Source organism: Xenopus laevis, chromosome 9_10L (genome assembly GCF_017654675.1).
Source record: "Xenopus laevis strain J_2021 chromosome 9_10L, Xenopus_laevis_v10.1, whole genome shotgun sequence".
In the NCBI taxonomy this organism is placed as follows: Eukaryota; Metazoa; Chordata; class Amphibia; order Anura; family Pipidae; genus Xenopus; species Xenopus laevis.
In genome coordinates, this window is record NC_054387.1 from 56830320 (window position 1) to 56845784 (window position 15465).

General features: G+C 41.0%; 1 protein-coding gene across 1 annotated transcript in view; it reads right to left on the reverse strand.

Moving 5' to 3' along the window:
- Positions 1-15465, reverse strand: part of gli2.L (GLI family zinc finger 2 L homeolog) — a 113385-nt gene that overhangs the window by 74737 nt on the left and 23183 nt on the right. Inside the window, exon 3 of the mRNA XM_018234138.2 lies at positions 6927-7032. The gene's annotated coding sequence lies outside the window, so the exon portion shown is untranslated. The remainder of the gene's footprint in view (positions 1-6926; positions 7033-15465) is intronic.

Genomic DNA, 15465 nt, shown 5'->3' on the forward strand with positions numbered 1-15465 from the left:
GAAAGAACCCTCATACCAGATACTCCAGAGAAATAATTGATAAATTACATTATCTGAGCTGAGTTTAAGCCCCTGCACCCCAGGTCTGCTTGGTACAAAAAGAAAAGAGATCTCTTATTGCACCCCAGTGCATGGAACAGTACATTTTGTGCGCCCCCTAGTGGTCAGCTTGGGTTCCACTGGCAAAAGGCATTGTAAGCATGTAGCATACTGCCCTTGTGGCAAAGGGGTTAAGCAGGCAGAGGTGCTGGTGGGGTGGGGGTTGGGGGTCTGTCACGACATTTCAGCTGTTCACACTTTTATGGGCATTTATGATTTGTGGGAATCCTGCCTGTGAGTGCAAATACCTGCCAAGCTGCAGGTGGCATTGTGACCCAGTGAATGGAGAGTCTGTACCCTGCACAAGCCTCCTATTGAACAGCATGATGTCATACCAGTCACAGGTGTGCAGTAAGAAAGTCGCCAGACATTGGCAGCGCCCCGCTCCGCCGTCAGGATAAGCCACTTTTTGGCACAGAGAACTAAGCTGCCTTGGACGCCACCCAAAGCCAACAGTCCTGCGCTATTAGCCGCCTCGTTAACTGGAACCTTGCTGCTTTATTGGCCTGGGACTCAGCACAAGAACATAACTCACACTGTGCAAGGCAACGGCAACCATTTAACACTCATTTCAGTTCTGTCCCATCCTTGGAAGAATTTCACTGGGCATCCCAAGTAGGCAGTACTTTATGAAAGGGGTGGTTCACCTTTACTTTTAATATATTAGAGAATGGCTATGTGTATGAAATACACATTGAATTGTATAAGAATTGGTACATTAAAAGGGAATATCCACCCCAAAACTGAATCTTGTATAATGACAGATAAAATCACTGGAAGCAGCTTTCCAATATACATTCATTGTACATCTTCAGTGGTTTTTAAACTTATGTGCTATTTCAATCGATGTTTATCCCTGCTGAGTTTTAAAACAGATCACATCAAGGTGTTTTAATGAGCTGGTTTACAACATGGTTTCAGGAGTCAGAATCAGGAGTTCAGAGAATGGGCAGCGAGACAAATACTGCTATTAAGCAAAATATTTTTTAATTACTTGAAAGCCACTGAAATGTGTTGAATAAATGTATATGTGTATATGAATGTGACCTAGTTCCCTTTGAATCATCAGTTCTACCTATTCTATCAATCCCCTTAATTTACAGAGCACTGATGGTGTGAGCTGCCAGACTTCATGACATATCTACACTGGAGTTTGGGTTGGACATTTACATCTCCTATAATAGTGTAGTTCAGAGACCTCCAGCTAATGACATTCCCATTTATATCCATATCATTTAGCAGAACCCGCCTTATGGTCATAAGAGGCAAAATCTCATTCCACATATGGACATTACTTATTTCTGCTTCAAAGGATAGTTCAAGATCCACATCTTCCCAATAATCTCTCTGCATCTAACCCAGGGAAATACCATCTTGGAGATCAATAGAAACCCCTTTAGGGTCAGGGCACACAGGCAGATTCGGAGAGATTAGTCGTCCGGCGACAAATCTCCTCTTCTTTGGGGCGACTAATCTGCCCGAACTGCCTCCCCTCCGGCTAAAATGTAAATCACCGGCGGGATGGCACTCGGCGTGATTAATTTTCCGATGTCGTCTGAAGTTTCCTCGTGAGGCAACTTCGGGCAACATCAGAAAATGAATCTCGCTGAGTATTTGCCTTCTTTTTTTGACTCTTTCTGGCTTTTAAATGGGGGTCACTAACCCCATCTTAAAAAAAACCCAAATGTTTTGCTATGGCTACATTTTATTACTCATCTCTCTGTTCAGAACCTTAAATCGATGCATGATTGCTAGGGTCATTTGGACCCTAGGAACCAGATTGCAGCTGAATAAAAACCTAAATAACTTAAAAAAAATTAAATTTAATAAATTAAATAATGAAAACCAATTGCAAATTATCTCAGAATATTACTCTCTACAATCATACTAAAAGGTGAACAACCCCTTTGAAAACAGGGATAGATAACAGGGAAAGATAGTCAGCGACTTGAAGAGGGGTCCACATGGGACATAACTGTGAGATTGCAACTGATCCTCAGCATTCAGCTCAGATTGAAAAGCAACAGATATGACCCATGTGGCGCCTCCTCAAGTCACTGATTGGCTACTGCCTGGTAACCAATCAGTGGAAACCAAGAGAGCTGAAAAGCAGGAAGTAGTGTTCTGGCTATCATATTAGACTTCCAGTCACTCCAGCCTTTATACATTACATTTTTGGCTAACTAACTACATTAGAATAATTTTTTTTCATTTTGCGCAGCCTATCTATTTACCCAGTTTTTATTTTTATACTGAACAATTCCTTTAATATAAGATCAGAACCCACTGACATCCATTAATGCAACAATAACTAAAGGGCTACAGGTTGTGCAACACTTTGTCTCCATCTTGCTTCACTTTCCCCATCATGGTGTATACTCTTTATTTTATTAGTGATCCCCAACCAATGACTCACAAGCAACATGTTGCTCACCAATTGTAGCTCAACATGTTGCTCACCATTGGATGTTGCTCCCAGTGGCCTCAAAGTAGGTGCTTATTTTTAAATTCCTGGCTTGGAGGCAAGTGTTGGTTGTATAAAAGACAGGATTGTGGACAGTCTCCTGTAGGTTGCTAGTCCACACAGGACTACCAAATAGCCAATCATATCCTTTGACACCCCCGTGAAGTTTTGTCATACTTTTGTTGCTCCCCAACTCTTTGAATGTGGCACACGGGTACCCCTGCCTTACTCTTTAATATTGCCCTATTGTTGCAATCATGCACTACTGTTTCCATCTTGCTCTATTGCTTCCATCCTGCGTTACTGTCTCATTTTTACCCTACTGTCTCTACTTTTCACTACGGTCTTTATTGTACCCAACAGTCTTTTTGACCTACTGTCATCATCTTTTCCTACTGTCTCCATCTTGCCCTACTGTCTTTATGTTGCTCCACAGTCTCCATCTTGCCCTACTATCTGTCACTTGCTCCATCTTGTCTTACTGTTTCCTACTTGGCCTTCTTTCCTTTTTTGCTTTCCCCACTCTTCTTATTTACAACTGTTCTGTGCGACCCTACAAGGTAGAGGACCCAGGATAGTAACCTCCTATTTGCAGCCATATTGTGCTCCTGCCTAACTGCTTGTGTAACAAATTCGGCACAGATTCATTACCGAGACCAATTTTCTGTCTTATGACGTTTATATAGCACATTACATGGGTGCTCAGTTCCTGAGCCACGTAGCTTACAATTTATGAGATGGTTCAAAATGTCACTAATGGAAAGGAACATAGCAAATGCAGTGATGTCAAGGAGGTGCAGGCAGGCTAGCGCTGGATGGAGACTCTCCCAGTAACAAAATGGCAGTTTTTTTTAGCACTGCTGTTAGAATAAGTATCTGCATGGATGGAGGCCTTGCAGTGCAGGTAGACTGGGGCCCTATTTTTCCTGAAGTTCTGGGAGGGGCAGTTGAACAACATGGGGAGCTACTGAAACACAGTTACACAAACTTACCATGTTGGTTGTACTTTCATCTACAGAGGCCAATTGGCCCTTCATGCTTCAAACACAAATAAAGACCCCAGCGGAAGTTTTATATTATGGTCAAATGGCACAAAGCACCCCCAGTCCTTTACACAATGATGTTAACACAGAAGTCAGATGCACTAATTAGGCTAAATGTGCGGGGGAAATGCAGCCTTTTGTCACTGAGAATCCTGTACTGCTGGAATCCTGGGGGCTTCACACATTGGTACCTGCAGGGGGAGGGGAACATGTGGATGTTATTATTTTGAAGGGGAGGGGCAGGTCCTATGGGCCAAATGACTTCAAATGTTTCTTCTTTCAAAATTATTTCCTTCAAAAAACTGGTCCTGTGCTGCCACCTGCTGCTCATTTCAGTTCATAGCACAGTGTTATGAGCCCAAGTTATAAGGGCCTATAGATTAAAGGAGATATTAACCATCCAAAATTATATTGCTTCCCCCAGTGAGAGAAAATCTAACTCCAAGCAACTTCCCAATATCCATTCTTTCCTCATACTCACTGGGTTTATAGTTATGTGTAACTGTCACTGCTATTGACTGCAACATATGTCTATTGATCTGTCTGTATTGCTCTCTCTCTCTCTCTCTCTCTCTATCTATATGTCAGTCTCTATCTATCATAAGTGTCTACCTATCTCTCTCTCTCTCTCTCTCTCTCTCTATATATATATATATATTATCTGTCTGTCTTTCTCTCGTTCTCTAGCTTCTGTCTATCTATTTGTTTCTATCTATTTGTTTCTATCTATCTATCATGGAAAAAGTTCCTAGGGGTGTCAATAAGTGCTGTGATTGATTATTTGGTAGCAGTATGTGGACTGGCAGACTACAAGGTAGCTGTATTTCACAGTACACATGGGGGCCTATTTATTATGCTGTATAAAATAAATGCAGAATTTATCAAGGTGTGTTTTATTTTACGCCATGCAAATGCCAGATTTGCTACCATTATTTTACACTGCTTCAGACCTTTGCAATTAAGTTCCACAGGAAGTTGGTAGCAGTGTGAAAAAATTACACTATTTTTACGCCATTTTTACCTAGTGATGCCTGGCGATGAGTGGTGAAATATTCCGACATTTTTTATACCACATAATAAGCTTTTATGGCTTCAAGTCAAAAATGTACAAATAAGCACCTGCTTTGAGGCCACTGGGAGGAACATCCAATGGGTTGGTGAGCAATATGTGGTTCATGAGCCACTGGTTGGGGATCACTACACTAGAGGAACAGAACTTTCATTTTAAGGACTCTTAACTCCTACATGTTTCTATATAATTTCTTGAACAAGCATAATTTCTAAAGGCAGCGCTGTCCAGCTCATGGGTCTACCTTGTGTAGCCCCTGTCTGCTGTGACTGCTTACTTTGTGAAAGATTAAAAATGTATCAATACTCAGGGCTGGGCCAAGCCAACTGTGAGCCCCAGGCAACCCTCGCCCCCCCCCCTGTGCCAAGCGCACCATAACGTCAAGGGGGGCAGTGAAAGAGAGGAGGGGAAGCGGCAGAGGGGAGGGCCAGAGTGGGGAGGGGAAGAGGCAGAGGGGAGGGTTGAGCAGCAGACGGAAGCAACTACAAACTAGGGGTAGGCAGAACAGGTACCTGCACAGTGCCCCCGATTGTTGCTATGTATACCCCTAGTTCTGGCCCTGTGTGCCATACTCTGTCTGCCCTAGCTGCCTGTGCAAGGTGAACCTAGTATATGGAACCTACAACTCCCAGCTGCCCCTTGTATGTGTAGGAGAAAAAACCCCTATCTGCATCATCATGTTGGGGGCTCTCAGACCTGAGGTTTAGAGAAAAAGATAAAATAATAAAGAGCTACCGTATACATCTGCACTCAGACATTACTTTTAAAATCACTTTTATAGGGAGAATTTTGTTGGAAATCCTTGGTCAATGGAGATGGAACAAAAAAAATGGATTGTTTTCCTATTCGACTTTCAAGGACTCATATGTGGCCCAACTTCATCATCATTTCTACTCTGCTGCACTTGCATTGGGAGGGAAATGTTAGCGCCGACAGTACAATCCTAGATTCATTTGGAAAACTGTCTATACATAACATGAGAGTGTTCAGTGCTGAGTATCCAGAGGGAGCTATAATAATACTAAACCTGCTCACTGGCCCCCTTTCTGAATCCTTCTCTCTTCAGTTGACTCTGTCTGTGGGACCCCTAGAAGAAGCTTTGAGTGGCCCTGCAGTGCCCTCTGTTGTCTGACATTGAGACAGTCTGGCTTCCATTATTGGCCCTCCACCACATAAGCCAAAAAGGAAGGGTTGAACTTTATGGACTTTGGTCTTCTTTGAACCCACCTTAAAGGACCAATAACATCAAATATATGTTTAAATTTTTTTTTGTATGTATTGAAAAAGAAACACCAAGACATATTTAACTTTGAAATCACAAAGAATAACTTACTGAAACTCTGCTTGCGCTCCTCTTCAGAAAAGGCGAAAATCCATTGTGTGGTGCTCGATCTCCTCCCTGGCTATCTCCTATAGAAGGCAGGGAGGAGAAATCGAGCGCCGCATGATGAATTGTCGGCCTGTCGCCTTTTCTGAAGAGGAGCGCAAGCAGAGTATCGGTAAGTTATTTCTTAATAAAGACTTTGCGATTTTAAAGTTAAATATGTCTTGGTGTTTTTTTTGTTATATATAAACACATTTTTTTACATTGTTTTTTGATGTTACTGATCCTTTAACTATGCAACTATGTAACTACTGTATACTCCAGTGGGAGTCAGTCTGACTACAGAATGTCTCAATGTCAGACAACAGAGGGCACTGCAGGGCCAGCATTTTCACTAGTGCTATCAATGAGGCTATCTTTTCTGGTGGAAGAAAAACCTTCAGTTGCAACGTGTCTACATGTCAACCTAAGAATTTTGTGGAGGCGGATGGCTGTAGCAATGATTTTTTGAAGTTGACAATGCAATCATGATATTGCAGAAGATTTAATGTTTTCTTTATGTCAGGCTTACCAGATAATCAGGCAATGGAGCTTTTCTGGACAAAAGGGACCAACAAGCAGCTCACACTACACAGAACCCACTTGAGGATGATACAGGGGGAGCCGTGAGCGAATAGAAGCCAGTGAGGCTCAACCAAGGCGAGGTACCAGGGAGTAGAGAGAGTAGTCAAACCAAGTCCAAATTCAAGGGCAGGCAGAAAACCAGCAGGAACGGAAGGCAGGCAAGAGCCTGGACAGGCGGCGAAGATTCGATAGTCGTAAACAAGCAGGGGTAATACACAGTATAAACAGTAGTTGAATAGGCTCGGCTTCAGGGAAAAACACGATAACCAGGCACAGATTGAATATAGAAATGAGTTTAAATACCTTTAGCTTTGGCGCCAACTCTACATCGTCGGGACGGCGTTGTGACGCTCTGTGCCATAACTTGCATGTGCCAGGACGCGTATGGGCGTCAGTAAGGATGCGCTCACTACAGCAAATGGATTTAAAGCATTCATTAACAACAGGAATGTCAGTAAAATGACTGTAGAAAATGTATTCAAATATTGCATTAACAGAAGACATGCCAGGAAGATCACCACAGAAAACGGATTCAAAACATTGCATTAACCCTGGACATGCCAGTAAGTTCACTGTAGAAAATGGAGTTAAATAAATGCTTTAACCCCAGGCATGCCAGTAAAATCATTGTAAAAAATGGATTCAAATGATTGCAATAACCCCAGAAATGATAATAAGATCAATCTAGAAAAAAGAATTAAAATAATTGCTTTAAAATAGGCATAGCAATAAGATCACTGTAGAAAATGGATCCAACACATTGTATTAAAACCAGAAATGGCAGTAAGAGCACTGTAGGAAATGGATTCAATTAACTGCATTAAAAATAAGTTTGTTTGAAAAAAGACAAACGTCCATCAAGTTCAATCTTTTAAGTCTATATATAACCTGCATAACTGCTAGCTGATCCAGAGGAAGGCAAAAAAATCTGAAGCCTCTCCAATTTGCCTCAGAGGGGGAAAATTCCTTACTGAATCCAAGATGGCAATCGGACTAGTCCCTGGATCAACTTGTACTATGAGCTATCTCCCATAACCCTGTATTCCCTCACTTGCTAACAAGCCATGCAACCCCTTCTTAAAGCTATCTAATGTATCAGCCTGTACAACTGATTCAGGGAGAGAATTCCACATCTTCACAGCTCTCACTGTAAAAAACCCCTTCCGAATATTTAGCCAGAATTTCCTTTCTTCTAATCTGAATGGATGCCCTCTTGTCAGATGGAAAGACCTACTGGTAAATAAAGCATTAGGGAGATTATTATATGATCCCCTTACATATTTATACATAGTTATCACATCACCCCTTAATCACCTCTTCTCCAGTGTAAACAACCCCAAACTTGGCTAGTCTTGACTCATAGCTCAGATTTTCCACACCTTTTAGCAGCTTAGTTGCCTTCTCCGTACCCTCTCTAATTCAATAATATCCAGTTTAAGCACTGGAGACCAAAACTATACGTAATATTCTAGATGGGGCCTTACCATCATTCTGTACAGTCGAACAATAACCCCCTCCTCCCGTGCCACTTTTAATACAACTCAAGTGCTTGTTTACCCTTGAAGCTGCTTACTGGCATTACTTGCTACAGCCAAGTTTTATTATCTAAACGTTACATTTATCAACAGTGAATCTCATTTGAATCTCATTTACTGCCCAGATTGCCAGTCCGTCAAGATCCAGTTGCAAGGATGCCACATCCTGGATGGAAATTGGGCTGGATAGTTTTGTGGCATCTGCAAACACGGATTCATTACTTATAATATGGCTATAACCCCAGCCCCTGGGTTAAAATAAAGTAGGAAAACAGTGTCCTCCACTTAGACAGAGATGACTGGGACAAAGTGGAAGAGAGCCTCTATTTAAAACTGGTAAGCACAAGAGATAAACCAATTCAATTTAGAATTATACAGATATGGGATCCATTATCCGGAAACCTGTTATCCAAAAATCTCCCATAGACTACATTTTATCCAAAATAATCCAGATTTTTAAAATTGATTTCCTTATTCTTCATAATAATAAAACAGTACCTTGTACTTGATCCCAACTAACATATAATTAATCCTTACCGGAAGCAAAACTAGCCTTTTGGTTTTATTTAATGTTTACATGATTTTCTAGTAGAAATATCCAAATTATGGAAAGATGTTATCTAGAAAACCTTAGGTTCCAAGCGTTCTGGATAACAGGTCCCATACCTGTACACCAAACCTATCTGATAACTAAGAAATTACAATCTATGGGTAGATCCGATCATTCCAGATGCCTTTGCAGTATTGTAACAGATGCAGGCTTTAAACATTTATTATGGCTCTGCCCAGATATACAGAGATTCTGGCAACAAATCATACAATTTCTCTCTCCAACAAGTTTTTAACCAAACTACCTGCCTGCTAGGACTGGTGGGCTAACTTGTACCCAGGACAGCCAAATGCTTTACGTTAGATCAGTCACACTGCATCATCAGTCCCAAAATGGATTAAATTGATAAACTCCCATCTAGAACTATACAAACTGGCTTAATTAGCTACAGGCTGCCCAAAAAGGTCTGTAAAAATATGGGGCTTGGCTTGAGTCTTCGGCAATATATACTAACTGAAACATTTCCTCAACTGTTCCCTCTCAAATATTCTTCTAACTCTACTTTTTTTCCTCTTTTTCTCCCCCCTTTTACTGGTCATGCAGGGTGATCTATGATTAGCCCCTCAAAATCATGCACCTTACTGAAGTACAGAGTTTGTAGGGCGTACCCTCTCCAAAGTGCAAAGAGAAATGGAAGGTTTAGGGCACTCTGGAAACCACATGTAGATCAGACCAAAAGTTGTTGGTTAAAAAGTAGAAAAATCTTTATTTAAACAAGCATCTCAAGCTTTGTGCGTTTTGTGTCCCTTGGACACTTAATCACAGGTTTAACAATTACAACACAATACCAGTATTTAAAGACCCAAATACCAATGAGAGAAAAGGGGGGCGGGGCAAAATGATAATTCCAATCATGGATTTAAAGACATCATGTACCCAAATAAAAGGAAAAATATGCAAACCAGAATAAAGCAACATGAGTACAACTGTTAAATTCAAAAACACATCAAAATGTTTAGATATTAAAGAGAATCCCATATATACGCATACATATATATATATATATATATATATATATATATATATTTGTATATCTATATCTATATATACACATATACAGTACATATGCATAGAATGTCAGACATGTAAATAAGGTATCGCATAATTTACATGATGTACAATTAAATATCTCAAATGTAATGAACTTCAATAAGTACAAAAAGGACATTTTCAAAAGAATGTATAGCAGGAACCATTCAGTGATAATAGCAGGACACATCGAAATCTGAGCTCATTCCCTTCGGTAGCCTGGTGTCAAGAGTGAATATAAATCGCCACCTCTATAAGGAGTTATATTTTACAGACTGATTTCCTCTCCCTCAAATGGCACAGGGTTGTAACCATGTCACCTTTTTGCTCAAATCTGATAATGTGATATACAGGGCCTGCAGAACTTGGCCTGTTTCCCTGTGTAAGAAAATCCAGGTCCTCCCAGGAGTACCTACTCTTGGCTGTTCCCTTTCCCAAGACTTGGTCCTGACTATGATGATCATTTGAGAGTTTTCTTGCTAAAGCTCTGGCAACTAGAGGGCACCCTTGTTCTATTAAACAATTGATTAATTCCACTGGTCCATGCAGATCAGTGCAATGATTACAGATCAGTTAATGACCAGTTCATTAATTGCAACTAGGGATGCCCTGAATCCATTATTTAGTTCGGGATTCAGACAGAATTCAGCCTTATTTTTAGCAGGATTTGGCCGAATTCAAGCTCTTGGCAGAACCAAATCTGAACCCTTAAAATCAAGGGTCTTTGTCCCTTCCTTGCTCTTATTTGCATATGCAGATACAGTTCGGTATTCGGCTCAAAAAAGTGAATTCGGTGCTCTCGGGTCCCAAGCATAAAAAAGAAGAGGTGCTCGCATGAGATTAACTAATGTACTTATTAGTTGCATCTATGGGGACTTCCTTCTCCTTGAAATATTATTCAGCTGCCCTCCATGCATTTTGCTATTTTGTGAACTATATACGAAGTATCACTCCACGTCTTTATTACAAGGCAATTTTCTGTGTGCACCACTAGTATACAAACTTTAGATGGCATGAATATTATCAGTGAGCTGCTACCGGCAGAGAAGAATGGGAAACAATCATGTTACAATCATAAGGCAAGTTAGTAACCATCGCCACTTTGCAACCTTCTCTTCCCATTACTTCTGCACTGCAATCCGAAGGCCCTCGAGCCAATGGAGGAAAGAGGACAATGCATTGTGGGATATGACAATAGGGGACGGTTCCTTTATAGACACATCAGAGCCATGTCCTGTCATTTGCTGCAGAGGCGCATTATTTAGCATATTAATATTAGTACGAGACACAGAGGGGAGGGACAGGGCCCAGGATGCTCCATCAGCAATAAATCATGTGTGCTGTCATTTATACAAGTGCAAATTTACATCCTTTTCTCTGCATCTCAGCTTTGATTGTAAATTCCACCTACGTATGGAAGTGACCTCTCCCCGTGGGGGAAGCGCTGGCCCAGTGGGAACAGTGATTGGCTATTAAAATGTACCGTGACGCAAGGGACAAGGGTTCAACTCCTGGGTCAGCTTCCTACGACCTTAACAGGATATGATTCCCCGGTGCCTTGGGCTGAGAAAGTGAGTGCTGCTGGAAAAGGCTTTTGCTATATGGTAGGCAGAAGTGCTAGGGGCGCAGATAATCAGCAAAATTAAAATTTACCAGTGATTCTTTGTTTCTCAGCAAATGAGATTTATCTGTAAATTGTTTTATTTCCAGCTTCATTTATATTCCATTATTATGTTAATTACATTCACACACATTTCCCATGCCCCAATAGACTATTAGCATGACCAAGGTGCTCATTGCCCAAGGGTTACTTGTAATAATTGAGAGGCTGTATTTACTAAAACTGCCCCACATGCCCAGAAGCATTGCACAGTGGGAAAATAAAGGCAACAGTGTGACACTGTGTGAGATGCCCTGATACAAATACCCACTATTCCCCTAAATGGGTGTCACTCATGTATGCTAATGGATAATATACCCAAGCTGTCAATTATAAGGATATTACTGAGGGGTTCTTTGACCATATAAAAGCACATGGCTGAGTTATACAGTGAACTGAGTATCATTTTTATTATAAGGGATAATGTACCACCTACTGTAAATTATAGTAGATGTCACTGAGGGGTTCTGTGACCATATAAAGGAATAAGGCTGCAAGCTGAGTAATATAGGGAACTTGGAGTATCACTCATGCATTATAAGGGATAATGTACCCCCTACTGTAAATTATAAGGAGAATATAAGTCACTGAGGGTTTCTGTGACCATATAAAGGCACAAGGCTGCAGGCTGAGTTATACAAGGAACTCTGAATATCACTCACGTATAATAAGGGATAATGTACCCCCTACTGTAAATTATAAGTAGAATATAAGTCACTGAGGGGTTCTGTGACCATATAAAGGCACAGGGCTGCAGGCTGAGTTATACTGGGAACTCTGAGTATCACTCATGTAGTATAAGGGAAAATATACCCCCTACTGTAAATTATACAGGCTGTTAAAGGGGTGGTTTACCTTTGATTTAACTTTTAGTATGATGTAGAGAATTATATTCTGAGACAATTTGCAATTGGTTTTCATTTTTTATTATTTGTGGATTTTGATTTATTTGCTTTTTATTCAGCAGCTCTCCAGTTTGCAATTTCAGCAAGATGGTTGCTGTGGTCCAAATTACCCTAGCAACCATGCATTGTTTTGAATAAGAGACTGGAATATGAATAGGAGAGGACCTTACTAGAAAGATGAGAAATACAAATTAGCAATAACATAAATTTGTAGCCTCGCAGAGCATTTGCTTTTTATATGGGGTCAGGGACGCCCATTTGAAAGCTGGAAAGAGTCAGAAAAAAATAAAAATAAATAATTATAAAACTATAAATAATGAAAACCAATGGAAACGTTGCCAAATTAGTCATACTATAACATACTAAAATTTACTTAAAGGAGAACCACCCCTTTAATAACTGAGTGTCTCCCATACACAGGTAACAGTTTCATATAAAAATATTTTATATTGAATATGGGTGGATGGTGTAGATCAGTGGTCCCCACACTTTTTTGCCCCAGGGACCGGTGTAAAGCCAGAATTTTTTGCAAGGACTGGGGGGGCATCAACTGCGCACACCCTGCCAATTTCTGGCGCACCAGCGTCAAATTTTGTGGGTCCATGTCAAATTCAGTCCGTCCATGTCAAATGTGGACTCGACTTGGCGGCCCACTTCAGGTATGTCCGCGGTTGGGGACCCCTGGTGTAGATGACAAGGGGGCCATGAACAAGTAAAGCACTAGGTGTCACTGTAGATTCACTATTATTTTGATTCTATAAGAACAAATTAGAAATGCTAAAGGTAGAAATTAAATAGAATGGAGGGATATCTGTGTATATAAATAATAGAAATGAAATTTCTGCTTTAGTCGATGACAGTGATGTTATGCAACAAGATCCATATTTCTCAGGCCACTTGTAACCCCTCAAGTGTCAATTTTTGTGTCAGTTTTAGTTTCACAGAAAAGTTACATTTTATGCCCTGAACAACTGATTTATTTTTTCAGATACAAAACTCCCTCAAAACAAACAGAAATCTATATACCCTAGTGCTGATTTACAGGACCCACCATTCTTCACTAGTCCATGCCCATAGTAAACCCAAACCCTTCCAAAAGCCAGATCCCATATGGGGTCTGTGTGCCAAAAAACTGTGCCAGGTAAAACACAGCACTAGGAACTATATACCCAAAAGTCATCAATACAATTGGCTTCCTGCAAACTGCTGGGAGTTAGACTGCTAAAAGTCAGATATATGATTACTGGGCCCAAGAGTAGTTGTATAGTTGCTGAGTAAATGTAAATTATTTATATCAAGGCTGTTACACATTCAGATTTCCAACTACTACCAGGGCCGGATTTACATAGAGGGCGCCCCTAGGCCCACTGCCGTTCGTCGCCCCTGTCCCCTCCCCTTTATTCGTGCAAATTATGATCATCAATGGGGAAATTTAAAAAATGATTGTATTTCCAGCACTTTCCCAGTGTTTTTGAACCAATGTGGGTGTGGTTAGGCAGCATGTTGCCCTCCCTAAAATCCTGCCGCCCTAGGCCCGGGCCTAGGTGGCCTTTCCACAAATCCGGGCCTGACTACTACTCTCAGCCTCCAATGCATTACAGTTAATGAGTACCACACCAAGGCATTACTAAGGACAGCCCCAAAGGAACTGATAATAGTAAGGAAAAGCAGAACCGAACAAAATGCAGGTATATTTATTTAGCAGCTATAATGGCTGTGGCGCAGTACAACTGGACAAATGGGGAAAAGAGAACATGCAACAAGCACAATAGATACAAAAACATAAGGTTAAGATTAAAGGGGAAATACAGTTATTGTATACTGTCCCCCTGGATTTAAATGATTTTTCCTCCTATGCCTTAATCTAGTATGAAATCCTCTTTTTGCTATGAGTAGTCGCCCTGCTGGATAAAAATGCCCTCTTTCCTGTTAAACTGACATTCATTCCCAACAAACCTAACTGCATAAAGGACAACCAGCCACTTGAAACTTGACTCTATCCCTATATATTAGGTACCTATCTAGCTCTACCAATCTCTATTTCTGTAGGGGAACTGAAAGCAGAGCAGGCAGTAACCCCTCCATCAATTTCTCCTTATCTCTGTCCTCGTACAAGGCCACCATCAGAATTTGTGGGGGCCCCGTACAACTAAATTTTCTGGGCCATCCCTGCAAGTAAAAAAACCCATTGGTGTAGTGGCCCCCCTACAAGTTAAAAAAAACATTGGTGGCCAGGGACCGGTACAAGTAAAAAAAACCCTTGGTGGCCAGCTACCCCCCAAATTAAAAAAAACATCAGCAGCCAGGGCCCCCCAAGTTAAAAAAAATGAGTGCCCAAGGGTTTAAAAAATTTTTGATGTTCGGGATGGCTTGGCTCCTACTTCAGCACACCTTGACTTCTACTTCAGCAGCTCAAGGGGGCCTAGGTCAATCCAGGAAATGTAGCACGGCCGGTCCACCTTAAAGGAATTGTTCAGTGTAAAAATAAAAACTGGGTAAATAGATAGGCTGTGCAAAATAAAAAATGTTTCTAATATAGTTAGTTTGGCAAAAATTTAATGTATAAACGCTGGAGTGACTGGATGTGTAACATAATAGCCAGAACACTACTTCCTGCTTTTCAGCTCTCTTGGTTTACACTGACTGGTTACCAGGCAGTAACCAATCAGAGACTTGAGTCTGAGCTGAATGCTGAGAATCAATTGCAAACTCATTGAACAGTTATGTCCCATGTGCCCCCCCTTAAAGTCACTAACTTTAACTATAACTCAAGAGTTATAGAGCTGAAAAAACACAGTTTTTATTTTCACACTGAACTGTTCCTTTAACATATAAAAGCCATCAGGCCCGGGACAATTGTCCCCCCAGTGCCCCCCTGATGGCGACCCTGTTCCGATATAATATGTACCTATCTAATGCTACCAATCCCTATTTCTGTAGGAGAATTGAGAGCAGAGCAGACTAGCTCTTCCAACACTTTCCCCTTGTCTCTATATATTAGGTACCTATTTAGTGCTACCAATCCCTATTCCTGCAGGGGAAATAAGAGCAGAGCAGACAGTAACCATGAGGGGAAGGGATATGTACCACTAAGACTTGATGA